General features: G+C 37.8%; 1 pseudogene; it reads left to right on the plus strand.

Annotated features, from left to right (window-relative positions):
- Nucleotides 1-606: 606 nt before the first annotated feature.
- The window catches only part of LOC149211991 (uncharacterized), a 101995-nt pseudogene continuing 80124 nt past the window's right edge, over nucleotides 607-22477 (plus strand).

Raw genomic sequence — 22477 nt, forward strand, 5'->3', positions numbered from 1 at the left:
TACAAACAATGAAAAATAACACAATGTATTTTGCACTTTAAAAGAATTTGCATAAGAAACTTGATCTTTCTAAGTTTATATTAGATCCGTACTTAAAATAGATTTTTTATATATCCCTTAAGAATTATTTCACATGGATTCTCAATAATATTTTGTAGGAAACCTAGCTGCGGACTGCGCGCGCTCCTCTGCTCCACCGCCATTGAAACCTGTTTCTTCCTCGACCGCTCGGATGGCTCCTCCGGAAGCACCTCCGGAGGAGGCTGTGCTCCAACAAGCATTCTCGGCCTTGATTAAATCGTTACCAGCTCAACGTGCTCGCCCTTCTGTATCCAAATTTGTCAAAAAAACTAAAGGGCTTCAGGAAGTCTATCTTCCTCCTTCCTTGCCCAGAAAGGTTGCTCTCGCTTTGGCGGAAAAAGGACCAATAGGAAAATTTACAGGGCTTTGGCCCTCCCCAAAACTATTCAGAGATGGGTGGAGAGGAACTGGGCTGATAAAACCCAAGGAAAAATTTCTATCAGATTTTGTGGAAAGGGCTACTTTACCTTCCATTTTGAAACTAAGGAAGACAAGGATTTAATCTTCCGCAATGGTCCTTACTTCATGGATTCCAAAGGTTTGTACTTGAACAAATGGACTTTGGACTTCGATCGGGAACTTGATATCCCCAATACGGTTCTTGTATGGGTTCGACTTCCTCACCTTCCCTTGCATTGCTGGGGAGACGAATCTGTTCATACCATTGGGAATGTTGTTGGGAATTACATTGACAGAAGTGAGCCGAGAGACAACATGCAGGCTTGTGCTCGTATCTGCATTGAAGTTGATTTGGGAAGAGGCCTTGCAAAAGCAATTAAACTCAAAGTCTACGACTGGACGCACATTCAACAACTCGACTATGAGCAGATCCCATTCAAGTGCAAGGTATGTCACGAGTATGGACACTTTGCTAATCGTTGCACTAAGAACTCTAATGTTGAAAATGTTCTGCAAGAAGAACAATGGGAGCCCGTCAAAAGGAAAAAATCAGCCCCTAGTCAAAAATCGCACATGGCTGCTAGTCCCTCTACCCACCCCTCCACCATCTCTCCATCATCATCTCCTAGCCTTCTCTCCCTCTTCCTCCTTCTTCCCATCCTCCTCTGCACTCCGTTCGACAGTTGGAACCCTTTCTTTCATCGCCCTCCTCCAATTTTTTCCATGCCATTTCCCTTCCTGAGGAATCCTCTGTTCCCTTATCTCAACCTGATCCTCCCTCTTCTCCCCTTCCCCTGATCATTCCCTCCTCCCTTCCATATGATCCTCCCCCTCTAAGAATAACCCGAAGCAACTTCAAGGAATCCACGGTAGATAGTAAAAAGAAACCTGACAAAAAATCTTCCAAACAACACAGGGACGAGAATGCACAAAAGGACATAGCACTAGGAATCCAGAATCCAATAGAACCATATATACAAGGAACAATAGATAAAGACACAACATGCAAAGATAAAGGAGGGAGAGCAACTCCTCGAGTCCCTCTGTTGAAATGATTAAAATACTATCATGGAACAGCAGGGGATTAGGGCTCCCCTCCAAAACCAATGCCCTAAAGGATCTTATAAACCAAGAGAAGCCAGGTATCGTATTACTACAAGAAACAAAGCAGAGGAAGTCTGAAATCAGCAAGACCATCGCATACCATAAGCGCTATCAAGGAAGTATAAGTGAATCCAGAGGGGCCTCAGGTGGAATTGCCACTCTTTGGTACCAGGACGAGTGGAGCAGTACAACAGAAGTAATAGATCAGCATTGGATTAAGATAGTGCTACAGAACAACCTAAATGGACAGCAGATAGTAATATACAATGTCTACGCCCCTAATCATTATAGGGACAAAGAAGTTTGTTGGGATTCCCTCAGCAAGAACATTGCAGAAGAAGACAACAGCAACATCATTGTCGGGGGCGACTTCAATCTAATCTTACATGCCAATGAAAAATGTGGCGGATGCTTCACACCAGACCCCTGCAGAAGTCAGCTGGAAAATATAATGCAGCAAGGAGATTTACTCGATGTCATCCCCAAAAATTAAAAATACACCTGGAGTAACTGTAGATTGGGCAGCAGTAATATTATGGAGCGGCTTGATCGATTTCTGGTAAATATTTCCCTTCTTTCCACCTTTTCAGCTGTAAGCGCCACCATTCTTCCATATGCTACCTCTGATCATTTCCCTATAACTTTAGCTCTCGAATCTCACAGACCTTTGGGTCCTTTGCCCTTTAAATACAACCATATATGGAATGGCTACCAAGGTGTCAAAGAACTAGTTCAGTAGACATGGCGTCAGCACGTTGAAGGATCCCCATGCTTTATATGGGAAAGCAAACTAAAAAATGTGAAAAGGCACTAAAGAATTGGGCCAAAACGCAGTATATCAAGCCAGAAGAAAAGCAGCGTGAGGTGAAAACCAAAATCGAAGACCTCCACTATGTTATAGAAAAGCAAGCATATCAACAAGCTGAAAAGATCCAAGAAGAAAGCCTTTACAACCAGCTAAGCAGCATTAGAAGGGAAGAGGAAGAAAAATGGCGTATGAAATCCAAGCAAACTTGGCTGAAAAGCGGAGATCAGAATACATCCTTCTTCCATAAACAGGCCACTGCTCGGTAAATAAGAAATAATATAACAGCCATCATAGATAGCTCAGGGACTCAGCACAGCAATCAGGCAGCGATCAAAAGTGCGGCCTCAAACCATTTCAAAAAGCTATTAACTGAAATCGGAGATGAAGGAAACTATGATGACCTCCTGCAACATCTGCCAACTAAGATTACATCTGAATTAAATGAAATGTTGGCAAAAGAAATAAACAAGGAAGAAATCGAGGATGCAATATGGTGCCTCCAGCCAGACAAGGCGCCAGGGCCGGATGGATTCTCTATTTGTTTTTACAGAGAATATTGGGGAATGATAAAAAAGGACCTCATTAAATATCTCAAATGGATACAGAGAAAAACAAAATAGGAGGATACACAAACTCAACACATGTGGCTCTCATCCCAAAGGAAAATCATCCTTCCAACTTTACCCACTTTAGGCCAATATCATTATGCAATTATTCCTACAAAATCTTCACAAAAATCCTTGCTTCTCATCTCAAACCTCTCCTGCCAAAGTTAATATCTGAAAACCAAGGAGGCTTTATGGCTAACAGGAAAATCTCAAACTCTGTCCTCTTAGTTCAGGAGGCCATTCAGTCAAGCCATTTGAGGAATGAAAAAGGCTTCATTCTAAAATTGGACTTGGCAAATGCATTCGATAGGGTAAGACACTCCTTTTTATTTGCTGTCCTTAAGAAAATGGGCTTCTCCTCTCACTTTATTGAAATTATAAGAACTTGTATCTCTGGACCATGGATTGCACCTCTTGTCAATGGCAGACCTGGGCCTCCCTTCCGTTCCTCAAGAGGACTATGGCAAGGCTGTCCCTTATCTCCCTACCTCTTTCTCTTAATGGTAGAATCCTTCAGTTGTGCCCTTGATCATAAGTGCCAGATAGGCCTCATCACTGGTATTAAGTTTGAAGATGGAGTGAAAAACATAAATCACTCCCAATTTGCCGATGACACCTTGCTGCTGGGAGGGGCAACCACAATTATAGCTCGTAGATTCAAAACACTGCTAGACAAGTTCATGAGATACTCAGGGGGACAGATTAATAATCTCAAAAGTTGTATTTATGGATGGAACGCCACAGCCCACACGCTTCAAAGCATCGCCAACATTTTTGGTGTCCCTTGCAAACTAAATTGGAGTCACTTCAGCTACCTGGGAATGCCTGTAAGTATAGGGAAAACAAGGGCTAATGCTTGGGAAACAATTCTGGACAAAATGAAAAGGAAAATCCAAAAATGGGGAACCCCTTGGCTCAACCCAGCGGGCAGACTGGTGCTCCTTAAGTCGGGCCTTTCCTCTCTTCCCCTTTATCAATTTTCCCTTACTCAAGCTCCAGCATCGTTCTTCAGCAAAATGGACAGTGCTCTCAGATTTTTCCTTTGGCAGGGGGTAAAAATGAGAGGAAGAAATTCAATTTGGTAGGATGGAAACATGTCATTCAAAGCCAAGAGAAAGGAGGCCTTGGCATTCGATCTCCATCTCTCACAAATCTTGCCTTTGGCGGAAAATTAGTTTGGAGACTAATTGAAGGATAACCAACTTGGTTGAAAAAAAATTTAGAGGCTAAATACATTAGTCAACCTCGGCAGCAACTTCTCACAGTCGAACTTCCCAATAGAAGCTGCACAAAGATCTGGAAGCTGTGCAAAAAAGCCATCCCCTTTATGGCTCAAAACGTCTCCAAGGTGCCTAAAGGAGGCAGAGAAATCAAAATCGGCATTGACAAAATAATGGGGAATCTGCCTCTCAAGAGCCTCCCAGGTATGGCTACAATTATTGTTTTTCTTCAAAGCAAAGGAATATACAATTTAGAACAACTGTCTCAATGGGACACAATAACCCATGCTTGGAAGTGATGGTTTTTTCCTCCTATCCCTCAACGTCTCAAAGAGAAATGCGACCAATTCTGCAAACAACTCCACAGCATTGCACCCACTCTAAAAAAAGACAAGGACACTTTCAAATGGGATCCCTCTGGCGCTAGCTATACAACAAAGGCAGGTTATGACTACTTGTGCAGTGAAGACTATCTGGCAACAACATGGTTGCATAGAAAAACGGTTTGGAAAGCAGAAGCAATCCCCAAGTTGAAGTTTTTCATGTGGATATTGTTAAAATGGAAAACACTCACTGCAGAGAATCTTAAAAGAAGAGGCATTGTTGGCCCCTCCATATGCCCTAATTTCCAAGAAGCAAAGGAATCGATTCAACATCTATTTATCTCTTGCCCCTTTGCATTTTCCTGTTGGAACAACATCGATACTTTCGTGTCTTCCTTCTGGCAGTCCCAGCTATCCATTGAAGAAGTCATTAACAACTGGAAAAAAAATTACCCTTGGCAATTCAAGAAAAATAACCCTGCCAAGCGTGTGTGGGATGCCCTCCCTCTAACCATTCTATGGAGGATTTGGCTTGCGCACAACAATAAGATATTCAAAGACAAAGAGACATCTCTGAGGCATTTATGCAACAAAGCCAAAATTCTGGCAATCAAAACCATTGCATGCAAGATCACAAAAAAAATGGATACTACAAATCTTTGGACAGAGGAAAAAGAATTCATAGGGAGTTTGATAGACAGGCCTAACATCCCTCCAACTATGAAAACCCACAGCAACCCGGGCAACTCTCGCAGCCACAGATGGAAAATTCGACTAAATCATGATGACTTCTTCAGCTGGATACGCTCAAGCAATACCCACTCTTTGTTCTTTGACGGTGCTTCCAAATCAAACCTGGGAGCAGTAGGAGCAGGGGGTGTCATCTTCAATCCCAATGGAGAGCCCTTAATTTCCTTCGAATGGGGCTAGGGATTCTTTCAAATAACAGAGCTGAGGCTCTGGCTCTCTACCAAGGTATTCTGCAATTACAGGCTCAGGGAATCCAGAAAGCCATGATCTTTGGTGACTCAGCCATCATTATAAATTTAATGACTAGCAGAAGGATAGCCTCCAATATCTTCTTGCATCAAACCATTAGTAGATGTCAAGTATGGATCAACCAAGCGCAGGACTTTCAACTCTTTCATATCCTCCACTCCATCAATCAGGAAGCAGACAAACGTGTCAATCAAGCTTGCACTCGACCAAAAGGAAGTCTTCTCTGCAATACTGAGGATTCGCATCAATTCCTTCCTTGATTATCATGACCAACTCAATTTCCCGTGCCCTCCACAAGGCGTGTCTTGTTCAAGCTTACAACATCGAAGCTCTCTGCCATTTGTCGCCGGAAATCCTCCTTTCTCTCCCTGCTAAACCCTCTATTCCTTTGAAATCATGCAGCGCAGCTCATCCTCTCAATTGGCTTACACTCCCATACACAGCTTATGCTTCAGCGCTGCCAAAGTCCGCACTTGTCCTGCTACATGAACATGAACAATGCCTCCAGCTCCAGACCCTCAGCGTTAAGATTGAAGAAGTTGTCAGCTGCCCTGAAGACTTTATTAATCGATAGACTAATCTCATAAGCAAAGATTAAATGAAATGTAAAATCTGTTTACTATTGTTTCAATTTGTTCGAGTTTATACCTGTGTTAGTGCTCCTCAAATCGAAAAAAAAAATGAAAGCAATTCAGCTGACTACCTAAATGTAACACAATTGCAAGCTCACCTTATGAGCCCAACTCATGTAATGCTGGAGCTTAGACTCCCTCCTTTTTTTGAATAGAATCAGCAGCCGAAATTGTTTAAAAAAAACAGAATTATTTCACATGGATGACTTTGTATGTTTATTAATTTAGGCCTCAAAAGTCATCTCACATGTATAGCATCACGACTTTGTAATTTCGAAACTCTTCTAAAATGTTGGGACTCTTCTAAGTCAAGCAGCAAAAATAGAAAATTTGGTCCCTATGATGAACCACACTTGTTGATTTGAAACGCATTACCAAAAATTTCTCTTATACTATTTCTATCGAAAAACTTTATTTAATAGAAAATTAAATTGAAAATGTATCCTGGACCTTCTATGCAACGAAATAAACAGCTTTATTTAATAAAAATTCAAGTTGAAAAATGTGTCATGGAACCTTCTATGCAACGAAATAAACCTCCAAAGTTTGTTTTGTCGTAGTATTCATCCAAGAAACTGGTTCACTCTCATCAGGTAGGGATTTAATTAATTGAAAAATGTACAGTCCAATAAAGAAAACAAAAAAATAGGAAGCGAGCTGTAAGATACTCACGTGACTTTTACTAATCGACCGAGACAACCAAGTCACTATCACCGTCAACGTGAGTGTGAAATTTGTACACGACACGTCATTATCGTTCCAGAGTCTTACACTGAATTTCAGACTCCTGTAAATGATCCTATCAATCATGGTTTCCTAATTTACACGGTGTTTTGTCAGTCAATTGACGCGTGGCTTTAAAAAAAAGCAATTGTGTTTCTACAGATATTGAAATTGGTGAGATATTATTTTTATATATGGGAAAAATTTATTATAATTTAATAGTTAAATCAATAGGGGTAATTATTGTTGGCTTTTATCTGTGAAGGTAAGTTGAGTCATTAATGTTATTCAAGGAAAATCATACCATCCCGAAATACTCACTAGTGGTCCATAAGGCGTAGGCTTTCACTCCTAGATGTCTTGAGGTTTTTGGTGGTTAACATGTTTCCTTATGGCAGTGGAAGATGAGCTCTTATCCAAGCAAACAGTTTTAAGACATGCTCTAGACCCTAAATGTTGGGGTATTATATGACTAGATTGTTTTATATTTTGATTTTTACAATATAACTTTTGACAATCTTATACAAAATATAACATAGCATATTTTAATTATACAATGTGAAATTTAAATGCTTCCAGTTTTTTAAAGGAATGAATAAGGGATTTACATTAATAAATGTTAGATCAAGGACCAAAACCCTTACATAGTTTTCCTCCATACAAAATTTTTTCTATTATTAGTGGTCTGTTCAAAAAGTTTGCCAACTCTCAAATTGCAATTCCATCTTAGTCTAAAGATATGTATACAATAGACTCTACAAAAAAATCCTTAGTGAACAACAAAATCTGCATAGTAACATAGAAAAACATATTTTACCAAAAACACCACCCACAAACGAGAACGTCCAAAATCAACATTGATTTTGATCATTGGCATATTACCCCTTACAAAAAGCCTGCAGCAAACAACAAAATTTGCATAGTAACATAGAAAAGCATATTTTGCAAAAAACACCACCCATAAACACGAACCTCGAGAGTCAACATTGATTTTGACCATTGACATCATACCTCCTTACAAAAAATCCCCAGTAAACAACAAAAAATCGCCAGTAAACGACACAATTTGCATCGTAACATAGAAAAACATATTTTGCAAAAAGCACCACCAACAGACATGAACCTAAATAATAAACATTGATTTTGACCATTGCCATCAAAACTCGTTATGCCGAAGGTTCTTCTCCTTTCAACAAAGATGTTTGAGCCATCACCTCCCGAGGTCATTGATGTGTTTCCAATTCTGGATACCTTCAAAGTAGATAGACAAACATTGAGCGAGTGAACTTCCTCCCACAAATTTTCCATTAATTGTTCCATTTCAGCATGATGCCTGAGTGGTTTTGATTCCAGGAAGAGCTGGAAAGCGTTTCACTACTTTTTGACCATGTCTTCAAGTTTCTGAGTTAAGACTAGCATCGGCAATTTCTGAACGAGCTGGAGAGTTTGCCATTGCGTACCAGTGACCCAACACCTAGCCAGATAACTTGTGGATAATAAAACTATCAGCTTCAGAACTGAAATGAAATTAAAACATATGGGTATGGAGAGCCGAGGAGTTCAAAATATAGGAAAAATTGAAACCATTCTACAAGCCAAACTACAACAATAAATCCAGCGCCATCTTCCATATCTTAGTCGGACATAGAATTGACATCTGAGGAATGGTGTCGGGCAGAAGTGTTAATTTCATTCTACATAACAGGGGTATGGTCTCCATGGTTGAGACAATCCATCACAGTGCCTACCAAGATAGAATTAAATAGACAAGACGCCCTTCAAATGAAACGAGTGAAATGACATGCCACATGTAGTTCCATTTGAAACCACAAGGAGGGATCAGAGAGATCTGTAGCCAAAAGGCAGCGGCTAACCACCCTGTTATAGGGCATTAAATGCTTGGTTATATGCATGCTGGATAACCCGATAACACGCGCGCGTCTATTTCTTATTTATCTAATCTCCGCGTGCACCCGTGTTATCAGGTTATCCAGCCTACATATAACCAGGCATTTAATAAATCTCCGCATGCACGCGTGTTATTGGGTTATCCAGCCTACATATAACCAGGCATTTAATGCCCTATGACAAGCTGGTTAGCTCCTGCCTAACCAAAAAAAAGAGAGTTGCAAAATCCCGAAGCTAAACTAACCACATTAAACATTTTATTGGAGGAAGCAGACCACGTAATAGAACCAAAAATTCCCCATCAGTGATCAAATCAATAATCAAATGATTGCATCTTGAAATACTCAATGAAACATTGTGACATGGGATATATGCCCCGCCTCTAGTTTGACAGTGGATTTATCCTTCAACCATAATTATGGGATTGGAGAGATGCTAATTCTATTATCCTTTTCCAACCTTCCTTGTTCCAAGGTAGAGCCTTTTTTGGCTGAAGTATATGCCTCTGAATTCAAATTCTTATATATGTGAATGAAATCCAATTTTTCAAACAGAGAGGAAGAGATGAGGATTCTCTGATTCAAAAGAGGTGAGTCAGAGCAAATCACCTTCTTAGCCTTAGCTGTTTGGCAAATAACTAACATAGAATCTCCAAATATTAATACGCTTGAATTTTTGTTATCAATAACAGTTTCGAGGTCTTTCCATAATGCAAAATAGTCAACAAAGTTAGTGGGCATTGAGCTGAAACCCCAAGCCAATTATGAAACCATTTTTCAATTGGAACTATATATAACCCCTCCCATGCCTCTCCCAAATGTTTCCAAATTTCTTAAAATATTAAATTTTCTTCATTATAAATTAAAACTTAAACAACAAAAAAATTTACAATTTTTCAAAAAAAATATATTATATTATATATATCACAAGAGTGTTTTTTGCCTGCCTCTTGCCTCTAGACTTATGGTCGTTCACCCATAAACGACCACCACGAATGTATATTTGAATGTATGTGCCTTTCTCTTGAGTTCTCATTATTCGTAGGGTTTTTAATGATGTGTTTGATTTGTTAAGAGATTATAGTGATTGGTTTTTTTCACAATCACTATTGCATTATGTTTACTTTTAAGGTTTTGAGTAATGTGGTTGATTTGTTAAGAAATTATAGTAATTGGTTTTTTCCATAATCACTATTGCATTATGTTTTTTTATTAGTCCCTACGACAGCGCAGGGACTATAGTGTTTTCATTGGCGTTGAATCCTTATTAATTTGAGTTGACCAGTGCATTTAATTGATGTTTTTCACTTTTATCTGAAGTTTTATATTTGAGGTCTGATGTTTTTTTCTTTTATCCCTACTTTTATATTCGAGGTCTTATTGCTGGATTGTTAAAAATGAAAATCCAAAAAACGTTTAACCAAAGTCTGGATTTACTTGCTATTTCACTTTGTGGATTTTAACCAATGTTTGGATGGCTCGTGGGAGAGCCCATGGGGAATAAAGTCTGGATTCAGCTTTGGATTCAGCTTGGGATTTAGCTTGGTAAATTTTATCCAAAGTTTTTAGAGCTTAGGGGGCTAGAGTAGTTTGTTCGCATGTATCCAAAGTCTGGATTGCCTTGGTTATTTTTTATCGAAAGTTTATATTCATGCCACCTCTATCGCTCCCTGCCACTTGCCATATATTTTGATAGAAATTTGTTGCCACCCGCCACTGCTTCATTTCAAGGACAACACATCTCCCCATCTTCGAAGCATTATTTATTCCATCCCCACCTTCTCAACATTATTTATTCCACCGCATAGAGAGAGACCCCATTCAATTTGGTTCTTCTTACTGCAGGAACTCATTTTGCATCCTATAAAGAAAGACATGCAATAATAAAAAATCATTGATAATCTCGAATCATCGTTGCAAATCATCGATAATCAGAAATCATTTCTCAAGACAAGCAATAATCAGAAAGCATCAATACACAGGAAATAATCAAAAATCATCTTTTCTCACTTAGGAAAGACATGCAATAATCAGAGAGAGCTCATTGCTGCAAGTACAATACACAAAGGTAAATTTAGTCGGTAATACTTGTTAATGATTCAGGCCCATTTTTCTATTTGTTGTAGTGTTTTTCTATTTTCGAATGGAATGAATTAAAACTCAAAACCCAATCTCAATTTACCAAATCTAGAAATGAAGCTAAGCTAGTATACTTAACGTGTTCAAAGCACATTTCCTCCTCTGTCTGATGGAAAGAATACTATTATACGATGTAAAGTGTTTAAAAACCCTCAGAGTCTATGCATTGAGCCAACAGTGCTTTGAGATCCGATCTTAAGAAGACATTTCTACGAAAAAAATTGAAAAGACATTCTTGTAAAAATAAAATAAAATAAAAAAATAAAAAAATAATCTCTAAAAAAATCTGCTTCTCTGAATGGTCTATGAATCATTATTTTGTTGTAGCCAACTTTATTGTCCAACTGAAGCACTAGAACTTTTATCTTTAGTCTCTCTCAACCTGCAATATACTCTTTTATTACTTTGTTCTACAAAGTATTCAAAATGCATGTTAAACTTTGACAACATATTCAAATTGCATGTTAAACTTTGATTTATATGGTTTTATACAAATGCTAGTAACAATTTTACAGTTCAAACTAAAAGGCTAAAAGCATGAAGTGCATAATTGTTGAGAAGTTCCTGCAACTATCCCATATAGAACTCATTGTCCTGCACTCATTGTACTACAGTTCAAGGACATAAGTAGCTTCATGGTAGTCCCAAGGAGATAGGTACACCCCAAAATCTAGTTGTACCACTTGGGTTGCCTTTGCCAAATCCTTTAAAACATCCCCCTTACCATCTTCTTGTTAAAAAAATAGATCAACGAGTTCAAAATCGGACTCTTCGAGGTGGTAACCTCCTTTACATTACACAAATGAACAATTCTTGGATGAAAAAAATGACAAAACCTTCTTTCTATATATAGGAGTCTAAGGGTCACAATATAATCAAAGCCAACATAACAATAATAATATAAGGGCACAACAATAACAATAGTGGGACTCTATGGCGCACAATAATAACAATAGGGGACAATATGAGCACAACAATAACAATAAGGGCTACAATGACAATAGTAATGGGGGAATCACTAGTATTATAGGGACCTAACATGCCCCTCTCCTTCAAAAAAGTGTTGTCCTCAATGCTTGAGTAGTTCTAGGTTCTTATGTATAAAATTCTCATCCTCTCACGTGGAATCTTCAACGGGCAAGTTATTCCACTTGATGAGATACTCGAAAATTGATCGATTTCGTAGTTGTCGAGTTCTTGTTTTTGTGACTACTTTAGGTTCCAATATGATTTTTCCTTCCTTTTCAAGTTCTAGCAATATTGTTTAAACTGGGATCTTGTCAACTATAACCTTCTTTAAGTATGAAACATGGAAACCTGGGTGCACTCAAGAAGCTGCAGGAAGCTCCAATTTGTATGCCATAGTACCAATATTTTGCAACACCTTGTACAGATAATAATAATTTGGTGATAATTTATTATCCTTCTTAGCTTGCTTGAGGGACATTTGTTTATATGGTTGTAGTCATATAAATACCTAGTCACCTACATCAAAACTTCTTTCACTGTGATGTTGATCTGCCTATTGTTTCATTCTATTCTGCACCAAAGTGAGGTTATCCTTTAAGAGTTGGAGAACTTGTTGTTGATGCTTGATGTGATCTTCCACCGCTTGAACATTATAATTTTCTCTTAAATATGATGTGATGAATGGTGGATTATATCCATAAAGTTCCATAAAATGGGGTCATTGTTGCTGCAATATGGAAGGAAGTGTTATACCACCATTTAGTCAGAGACAAACATTTGACCCATTGTGTCTGTTTATCAGATACAAAGCAATGAAGATATACTTCCAAAAATTTGTTTACTATCTCAGTTTTCCCATCAAATTGAGGATGATAAGATGAGCTATGAGCTAACTGAGTACCAAGACAAGAAAATAATTTTGTCCAAAAATTTCCAGTGAAAATGGGATCTTTGTCACTTACAATAATCTTTAGGTTTCCATGTAGCTTTTGAAGTGTTTCCATAAATACAATAGAAACTGTATTAGCTTTAAATAGATGAGATAATGCACAAAAGTGTGCATAGTTGGTAAGTCTGTCAACTACCACCATTATGACACTCTTTCCTCCAGACTTGGGTAAACCTGTGATAAAATCCATTGAAACCTCCTCCCAACATTGACTTGGAATGGATAAAGGTTGTAATAGACCTGGGCTCTTAATTGTTTCAACTTTATTTTGTTGGAAAACCAAACATTCCGCCACAAACTTTTGAATATCAGATTTAAGGCCATCCCAAAAAAATTCCTTCTTAACGCTATGGTAAGTTTTTAAAAATCTTAAGTACCCTCTTAAGGGAGAGGTGTGCAATTTCATAAGAATCTTTTGTTTGAGTTGGGAACTCTTACATAGGTATAAGCGATCTTTGTACCATAACGAATCATTTTTCCAGCTAAATGTATCAGATGTATTGGATCTTGCTGTATCTTTTGAATGAGTGCCCACACTTCTTCATCATTCTTCCATTCATCCCTTGATTCATTTATCCAATTTGGTTGGATAATAGAAATGGTGTAAGGCAATGTTTCCACATCCTCATCCTTTCTTAAGAGTGCATCAGCCATAACATTTTTCTTCCCTTTTTTGTAGATGATTTCAAATTCACAACCGAACATCTTTGTGACTCATTTTCGTTGCTCTTCTGAAGATAATCTTTGTTCTAAAACGTATTTAGGACTATCATAATCCGTTTTTACCTTGAAGTGTCTTTCCATTAGGTAGGGTCGCCATTTCTTAAGTGCATGTAGTATTGCCAATATTTCCTTCTCATAAATAGCTTTGTGTAAATACTTTCCTATAATTGGATGACTTTCAAAAGTAATGGGTATTTCTTTTTGCATTAAAATAGCACCAATTCCATTTCTTGAGGCATCACATTCCACAATAAAGGTTATTGTGAAGTCTAGCATAGCTAAGACTGGTGCTTGGCACATTGCCTCTTTACGATGTTCAAAGGCCTTCGTTGCTCCTGGAGTCCATGAAAATGCATATTTCTTCAATAATGTTGTTAGAGGTGTTGCTATTCTCCCATAATTCTTAACAAACTTGCGATAATACCCTGTCAACCTGAGAAATCCTTGCAGATGATTTATGGATGTGGGGATTTTCTATTCCTTAATGGCTTTAATTTTGCTAGGGTCTACCTTAACACCTTCATGAGATATAATATGACCCAGATATTCCACCTCTTGTACTCCAAAGAAACATTTGGAGCTTTTTGCATATAATTGTTTCTCCTCCAATAGTTTGAGAACCCTGTCAACATGTTGAACATGATCCTTCCAAGACTTGTTGTAGATTAGAGTATCATCAAAAAATATTAACACAAATTTTCTATGGAAGGGTTTGAAAATGGAATTCATCAAACCTTGAAATGTAGAAGGTGCATTGGTAAGGCCAAAAGGCATGACCAAAAATTCATAATGACCCTCATGAGTTCTAAATGTTGTTTTCAGAATCTCTTCAGTCTTCATTCTGATTTGATGATATCTTGAATGAATATCCAACTTAGTGAAGTAAATTTCTCCATGCAATTCATCCAATAATTCATCAATGACAGGAATGGCTAATTTTCTTTAATAATGAGCTTGTTGAGTTCCCTATAATCCAGACACATTTGCCATGATCCATCCTTCTTGTGTGGCAATACTACTGGAGTAGAGAAAGAACTTTGACTAGGTTGAATTATACCAGCCTCTAACATTTATGCAACCATACATTCAATTTCACTTTTTTGGGCATAGGGATATCTGTAAGGCCTGATGTTTGGAGGAACACTTCCTAGAATCAAATGAATAATATAATCATGATCACGAATAGGTGGGAGGCCTTTAGGAGTCTCAAATACCTTGGAATGATTATCCAAGACTTTTTGGAGATCTGGAGAAATAGATGAGTTCAATGTGGGAACCTCTAGTGAACATAATTGTGCAATTACGCCTCGTTGTTCTTTCTTTCGAAGCTTTGTCATTCCATTAGAGTTGATTATCTTTCCTACTTTCTCTGTGATACCCCTTAATTCAACTTCCTTTCCTTCTGAATTTTGTTTCAAGAAAAGTTCCTGAAAATTAAATGTTATCGTACCCAAAGGTTGTAGCCATTGGACTCCTAGTACAACATCAACACCATCCATTGGAATGGAAAGAATTGGGCTATTCAATACATGTTCTCCCATGGATAACTTGATATTATGGCACTTTCCAGAGAAATTTATGGTTCCTCCACTTGCAACCATCACTTGACACTCTGGTGCTGGATATAGGAAGAAATTCAATTCCTTGTCTATCTTACAATGAATAAAATTATGGGTTACTGCATGAATCAATCAAAACTATTACCTTTTTCTTCTTGATATGTCCTTCTATCGTAATAGTTTGACGAGTGGTAATTTCGGCCAATGCATTACAATATATGGTCGAATTCATTTCTTCTTTCTCTAGGGTTTGTTCCCGATGTATATCTTCTTCTTTTGACGTTTCTTGTTCTTTTTCTTCCTCCTCTTCACAGTCTATGTAAAACAATTTCTTCTCAACACACTTATGACCTTTAGTATATTTTCTATCAAAATTGTAACAAAACCCTTTTGCTCTTTTTATTCCAGTTTTTGTGGTGTCAACCTTGTAGGTTATGAAAGGCTAGGGGCAACAACAATTTCATCTTTATAGTTGTGAGTGTTAGGCTTCCTTGTTGCCATAATTTTTCTTTCCATTTTTCTTGTTAACCTGAATGCCTTCTCCAATGAATCAAGTTCCCAAAGGAAAACCTCATGTTGGACGTTATCCTTTAAAATCACTATGAACACATCAATCCTATGCTCCTCTGGAATATCTTTTACCCTTATATTCAATTTTTGGAAGTCCTCAATGTGCTCCATCATTGAACCCTTTTGTTTGAGATTTATCAATTGGCTAAAAAAGTTGTTTGATTTTTGTATCCTCATAATGTGCTATTATTTCTTTCGTAAAAATTGCCCAAGTGAAAATTTGTTTACGAGGGAAAATCCATAGATACCATACAAACTGATTTGGTTCCAAATATAAAGTTTCAATGTGTACCTTTTGTGTGTTTTTCACATTATGGAGATTGAAATATTGCTCCATTTGTAGTATCCATGTTACGGGATCCTTGCCATCAAACCTCATATCGACCTTCGGAACATTGTGGGTCTTCAATCCAATGTTAGAGTCTATGAAATCATGATTAACATTTCTTTTGTTATCATCATGAGTTTCCTTTACTACACTTTTGCCATTAGTAAGCATTTCTTGTAGCAACTTTGTCAAATATATCTTCAAATCTTCCATGTTGCCTTTTAGTTTTTCTTCTATACCATCCATCTTAGCGTCCACACCATTCATCCTAGCTTCCATTCCATCCATATTAGCTTCCTTGCCATCCATCTTAACATCCACACCATTCATATTAGCTTCCACACCTTTCTTTAAACCATCCATCTTAGCTTTTGTTACCTTTTGTGAGAGTGGAATTTGTTGCACCTAGTTTTGTAATTTTGATATATCCTGTTGCATTTCTTCCTCTTCTTCAGAATCATGCTAGAGATTTTAGGTTGCTTAATAGGTGTTTCCATTTTCTTTCTTCGGGGCATTAATGAATGATAATTATGCTTCACTACGCCCTTTGAATCACTTCAAACTAACTTTTCAATCCAAACTTATGCAACATTTTAAAAATATTACACACCTTTTTTCTCTTTGTAGGAGCTCGATAATCTGTTGTATCTCTATAATTGCGGATATCCAAGGTATGAAATTTCATCTGTGGTAGCCCTCTGAGTCATATTTCCAATGCCACCCGTCTAATAGAAATTGGATTCTCCAAGAAATTGTTATGCCTAATCTCCCAATATGACCGGATTATATAGTGTTCAGTAAAGCAAATTTGTATGAAGTGCCACGTGCCATGATTTCCACCTTCGGATACAAAAATGACATAAAGAAAACTAAATTCCATCCTCTTTATAGAACTTCTTACGAAATTTCAATCTGATGCTTATAGAGAAAGTTATGACAAGTTTCCCAAGGTCACTTGTTTGGGATGTAATTCAGGAGCCTGCAAAAAGCCTAACTTCCTTGGATCATATATCTGAAAATGTAGCACGAAAAGATATGAAATTTGGACCTGAGGTTCATTGCGATTGCGGCTCAAATGGTCTAAAACTTTGTAGAAAAAAATTATAGAAAAAATTCCACAATGACCTGTTTGGAGCAACGAAACCCTAGAATCAAACCTCTGATACCAAATGTTAAGAAACTAGCTCACAAAAAGATAGAAAAGATTGATCAACAACTTCAAAATTAGCCTCTTCGATGGGGAAAACTCCTTTACATTACACAAATCAACAATTCTTGGATGATAAAAATGAGAAAATCTCCTTTCTATAAATAGGAGTCTAAGGGGTCACAATATAATCAAAGCCGATGTAATAATAATAATATAAGGGCACAACAATAACAATAGTGGGTTTCTATGGGGCACAATAATAACAATATGGTGACAATAGGAACACAACAATAAAAAAAAAGGTTACAATGACAATAGTAATGGGAGAATCACTAGTATTATAAGGACCTAACACTTCCCATTTGTTGTTTTTCACAAAATGATTGTTGTAGGTTTTTTGCTAGAGGAAAAATCCATCATGGTGCTTGGCAGTCAGGATCATTAGAGAGAATCCTGCCTCCTTGGCTACTCAGCATTGAGGGCTTTTGGATTCAACAATTGCGGATCCTCCTGTCCATCCCACCATTCTCTGTCAGTAAATGTGTTCATGTCGAAATGAAAGAACATTGTCATCTCTCGTTGTTGCCATTTGACCTGCCTAGCATTGGGAAGACACTACCATATTTAGGACAATTAGTATTCATAGTACAGGTTGATATTAATGTGTTGCATATTTCTGTGATGAATATTTATCATAAGAAACTGTAGCATTTTTATGCAGTCCTAGCACCCCGTCTTGTACATTTTTATGCAGTCCTAGCACTGCTTCTTGTACAAATATGCATATTTTTATGCAGTTGTAGCACTGCTTCTTCTACACAAATGCACATTATTTTGCAATTGTTGACATATTTGAACATTTATTTAAGCCTTTCCAAATCCTATCCCATCCTTGTTCCAAATTCTAAAAGTAAAGGAAAATACTAAGACGCAACCTACAATAGATGCACATTTTTTTGCAATTGTTGGTATCTTAGAACATATATTTGAGCCCTAATGCAAAAGGAGAAGGAAAAGGCAGTGTCACTATTGACAATAAATATGCATTTCAAGTTTTAAAGGGGATCTATAATTGTTGGCAACTCTCCTAGGAAGGTCAATTTTCTTTGAAAATTAATGATGAGCAAGCAATAATTTCCATGATAACACCCAAAAAAAAACCTGAATCAAAAGAAACCTAAACCAAAAGTCATGCCACTACTACGAGGGACATCACAAACATATGCATGTCATTCCATATTTCCAATATAAAAAATCTGAGTGATTTGGAACTAATTTTTGCCAAAATAACATACACATTTAAATTCATGTGTTTACTCTCTCAGGCAAGATTTACCTCTTACCTAATGTCACTCGCTCTGCGTACATTTTTTTTATCTTTACTTTTACTATGCTCCCACTTTAGAAAGCTTCCTTGGGTTCGCTCTAGGTTCCAATCTAAGCTCAGGCTTCGTCCATCCCGGAAGCAGATGAAGCAGGGTGACACACCACTTCAATAACAAGCAGATACTCAAACCATAACTCATCCTTGCTTGGCATACATATATAATAATGAATTCCTCTAAAGAAGGGTCTTCTCATAGTAATAGCTAGATGTAGTGACTGTCACTTGTTTTCCAAATTTCGACCTGCAAGATTATACAACAGTCATTCATAACAACACAGAGTTCCATAACTATGGTTACCTGTACCCATTACAATGCAACATTGTTTTGATTTAAAACACTCCCCTTCCATTAGTAATATTTGACAAAATAAGAAATAAGGTAGAGGGGTGGAGATTGATCACCATATGGAAAGCATTGGAAAGCATTACCACCATTTCTATTGGAGTTGCGATCACTGTTTGATCTATTGGAGTTGTAGTCAAATTACACTCCACCATGACCAATGGTGTTGTACATTGAGTGGGGGAGAATTATTTGAACTTTCTCATGCATGTTGCGTTATGGTAGAATAGACAAGTGCATGTTGCATTATGCCATAATAAACAGGTTGGAAAATTGTGGGCAAACAACCTTCAACAAGTGGTAATTTATATTTAATTTACTTAATAGTTAGCCAATGACTTTGTCATTGTCGTTATGGTAGGACATGTATAATTCCATGTATGTGAAATTTTTTCATGCATTACCCGTGTATCTTGTTGGATATGTTCAAGAGTTTGTTGCTGAGGTGTTGGATGCACGACGTTATTTTCTTTTTTTAATGAATCTTGTCCTCGGACAAGCAATGCCATTAGCAAAAATTTCCATCTTTAAATTCTCTTGTAACATCAAGAATCAATGAAGGTTAATGTGTTAGGCCCCTATAATACTAGTGTAACCCCTTATTGTTATTAGTATAACCCACTTATTATATTGATGTACCCATGTAGTGCCCATATTGTTACTATTGTGCCCCATAGAAGCCCACTATTGTTATTATTGTGCCCTTACATTATTATTGTTATGTCGGCTCTGATTATGTTATGACCCCTTAAACTCTTATATATAGAAAGGAGGTATTTTCATTTGTATCATCCAAGAATTGTTCATTTATGTAATGTAAAGGAGGTTGCCCCCTCGAAGAGGCTGAATTCTAAGGCGTTGATCTTTCTTTTCTATCTTTTCTTGAGCTGGTTTCATAACATAATGACCATGGAGCCTATGGTTTGTCATAGATGCCACTACCATCTTGGCGTGTTCCTTAGAGGATAGAGCCTATAATTTATCACAGATGCCATTGCCATCTTGGTATGTTCCTGTGAGGCATCTCTAGTTCCATTTCATGCTCATAAAGAAGTATGAGCTTCTCTCTCTTTGTGGTTCTACTCAGGTCATATTCTCAACTACACGGTCCAGGGCATTGTAACCCAGTGGCACACTAGTAGAGATGCAACTATTAGTGGTCGAGGTAGGAGGTCTTACCCTTCATCACCATCATCAGAATTTGGGTCTAGTCCTGGAACTAATATGGGTTAACTCTTACCTGCATCAAATGCGGATCAACCAATAACCTTCTAATCACTAAGTTTTGTGAGGCAACTGTAGTTCAAAGTAAAGAGAACCGTGTGGGTGCCCGCTTGGGGTGTCGGAGATTGGTCCATTGGGGTTGAGAACATTGCACTATTCACTTCATTAGGTATCTTACTATCTGCTACTTATTCAATCTACCTATTTGACTGCATTAGTTTCGGACATTACAACTAAAGATTCTTTTTAGATATGTCATATCGGCTTCATAAACCTTCTTATTGATTTTCTTTATGATTTCTTCTTCTTCGGCGTGATTATGTTATTTAAATGCCATCTTTACCTCTTTTCCATCGATGGAAAGTATAGTGAGGAATCAGCAGATCCCTTGAGTAAAGGAGTATGGTCCATCGAGCCACAAGTGTCCCTCCTCGATCCCAAAATAGCTTTGAAGTCGATATAGACACCAACCATCTAGGCCAATAAGAAATTAAAAGTAGAAAAAGACTAGTTAGTACAGATCCTTACTCTTTGCCTTACCATTAGGCTGGCAAGATAGATAAGAGAGACTTGAATTCCAACATGGTTGGTGGTTCTTCCGCCTTACCATTAGGCTGGCAAGATAGATAAGAGAGACTTTAATTCCAACATGGTTGGTGGTTCTTCCACATTGGAAGTAGGAGAGCTGACTCAATGTTGGACCTCTCTGAATTCTGATAGGGTTCGTAGTGGTTTTCCAGATCGGAAGGAGGAGCAGGCCCAATACTGGTGTCCACTTGTTCTGGTTCACGTGGGTTTAACAGAGAAAACAAGTTTGATATGATGACAAGTCTCTCGTAGTATTTACTCCTGTTTAGCCCATGAGTGTCGTTTCAACATCTTCCTCGTAGCCTGTTTCGCTGCCTGGTCCTTTGACTCCGGTTGGCAAAGGAAAGAAGGGGACAGGGGGAAATAATCAGAAGGCTGGGGTGAGCCAGTTGTGTCCAATCAGATCTCTGCACCCAAAAAGACCCCATCACCTTGTGCTCTTTGTAATGTCACGCCATGATATAGGGTAAATTTTGTTATGAAACCAGCTCAAGAAAAGATAGAAAAGATAGATCAATGCCTTAGAATTCAGCGTCTTTGAGGGGGCAACCTCCTTTACATTACATAAATGAACAATTCTTGGACGATTCAAATGAAAAAATCTCCTTCCTGTATATAGGAGTCTAAGGAGTCACAATATAATCCAGCCAACCTAACAATAATAATATAAAGCCACAAAAATAACAATAGAGGGATTCTATGGGGCACAGTAATAACAATATGGGGGCAATAGGGGCACAACAATATTAATAAGGGGTATAACTACAATAGTAATGGGGTAATCACTAGTATTATAGGGACCCAACATGCCCCTCTCCTTAAAAAAGTGTTGTCCTCAACGCTTGAGTAGTTCTAGATACTTCTGCATAAAATTCTCATCCTCCCATGTGGAATCTTCAGCAGATAAGTTCTTCCACTTGATAAGATACTCTGAAATTGAACGATTTCGTAGCTGTCGAGTTCTTGTTTCTGTGACTGCTTCTGGTTCCAATATAATTTTTCCTTCCTCGTCAAGTTCTGGCAATATTGTTTGAACTGGGAGCTTGTCGCCTATAACCTTTAAACATGAAACATGGAAAACTGGGTGTAATCGAGAAGCTACAGGAAGCTCCAATTTGTATGCCATAGTACCAATCTTTTGCAACACCTTGTACGGACCATAATACTTTGGTGATAATTTATTATCCTTCTTAGCTTGCTTGAGGGACATTTGCTTATATGGTTGTAGCTGTAAGAATACCCAATCACCTACATCAAAACTTCTTTCACTGCGATGTTGATCTACCTGTTTTTTCATTCTATTCTGTGCCAACATGAGGTTATCCTTTAAGAGTTGGAGGACTTGTTGTTGATGTTCGATGTGATGTTCCACTGCCTGAACCTTAGAATTTTCTCTTAAATATGATGTGATGGATGGTGGTTGATACCCATAAAGTGCCATAAATGGGGTCATTTTTGTTGCTGTATGGAAGGAAGTGTTATACCACCATTCAGCCAGAGGCAACCATTTGACCCATTGTGTCTATTTATCAGATACAAAGCAACGAAGATATCCTTCCAAACATTTGTTTACTATCTCAGTTTGCCCATCAGATTGAGGATGATAAGATGAGCTATGAGCTAACTGAGTACCAAGACAAGAAAATAATTTTGTCCAAAAATTTCCAGTGAAAATGGGATCTCTGTCACTTACAATAATCTTTGGGTTTCCATGTAGCTTTTGAATTGTTTCCATAAATGCAGT

This window comes from Pinus tabuliformis, chromosome 1_1 (assembly GCF_031772625.1).
Source record: "Pinus tabuliformis cultivar Carrire ecotype Pingquan chromosome 1_1, CPIR1, whole genome shotgun sequence".
Lineage (NCBI taxonomy): Eukaryota > Viridiplantae > Streptophyta > Pinopsida > Pinales > Pinaceae > Pinus > Pinus tabuliformis.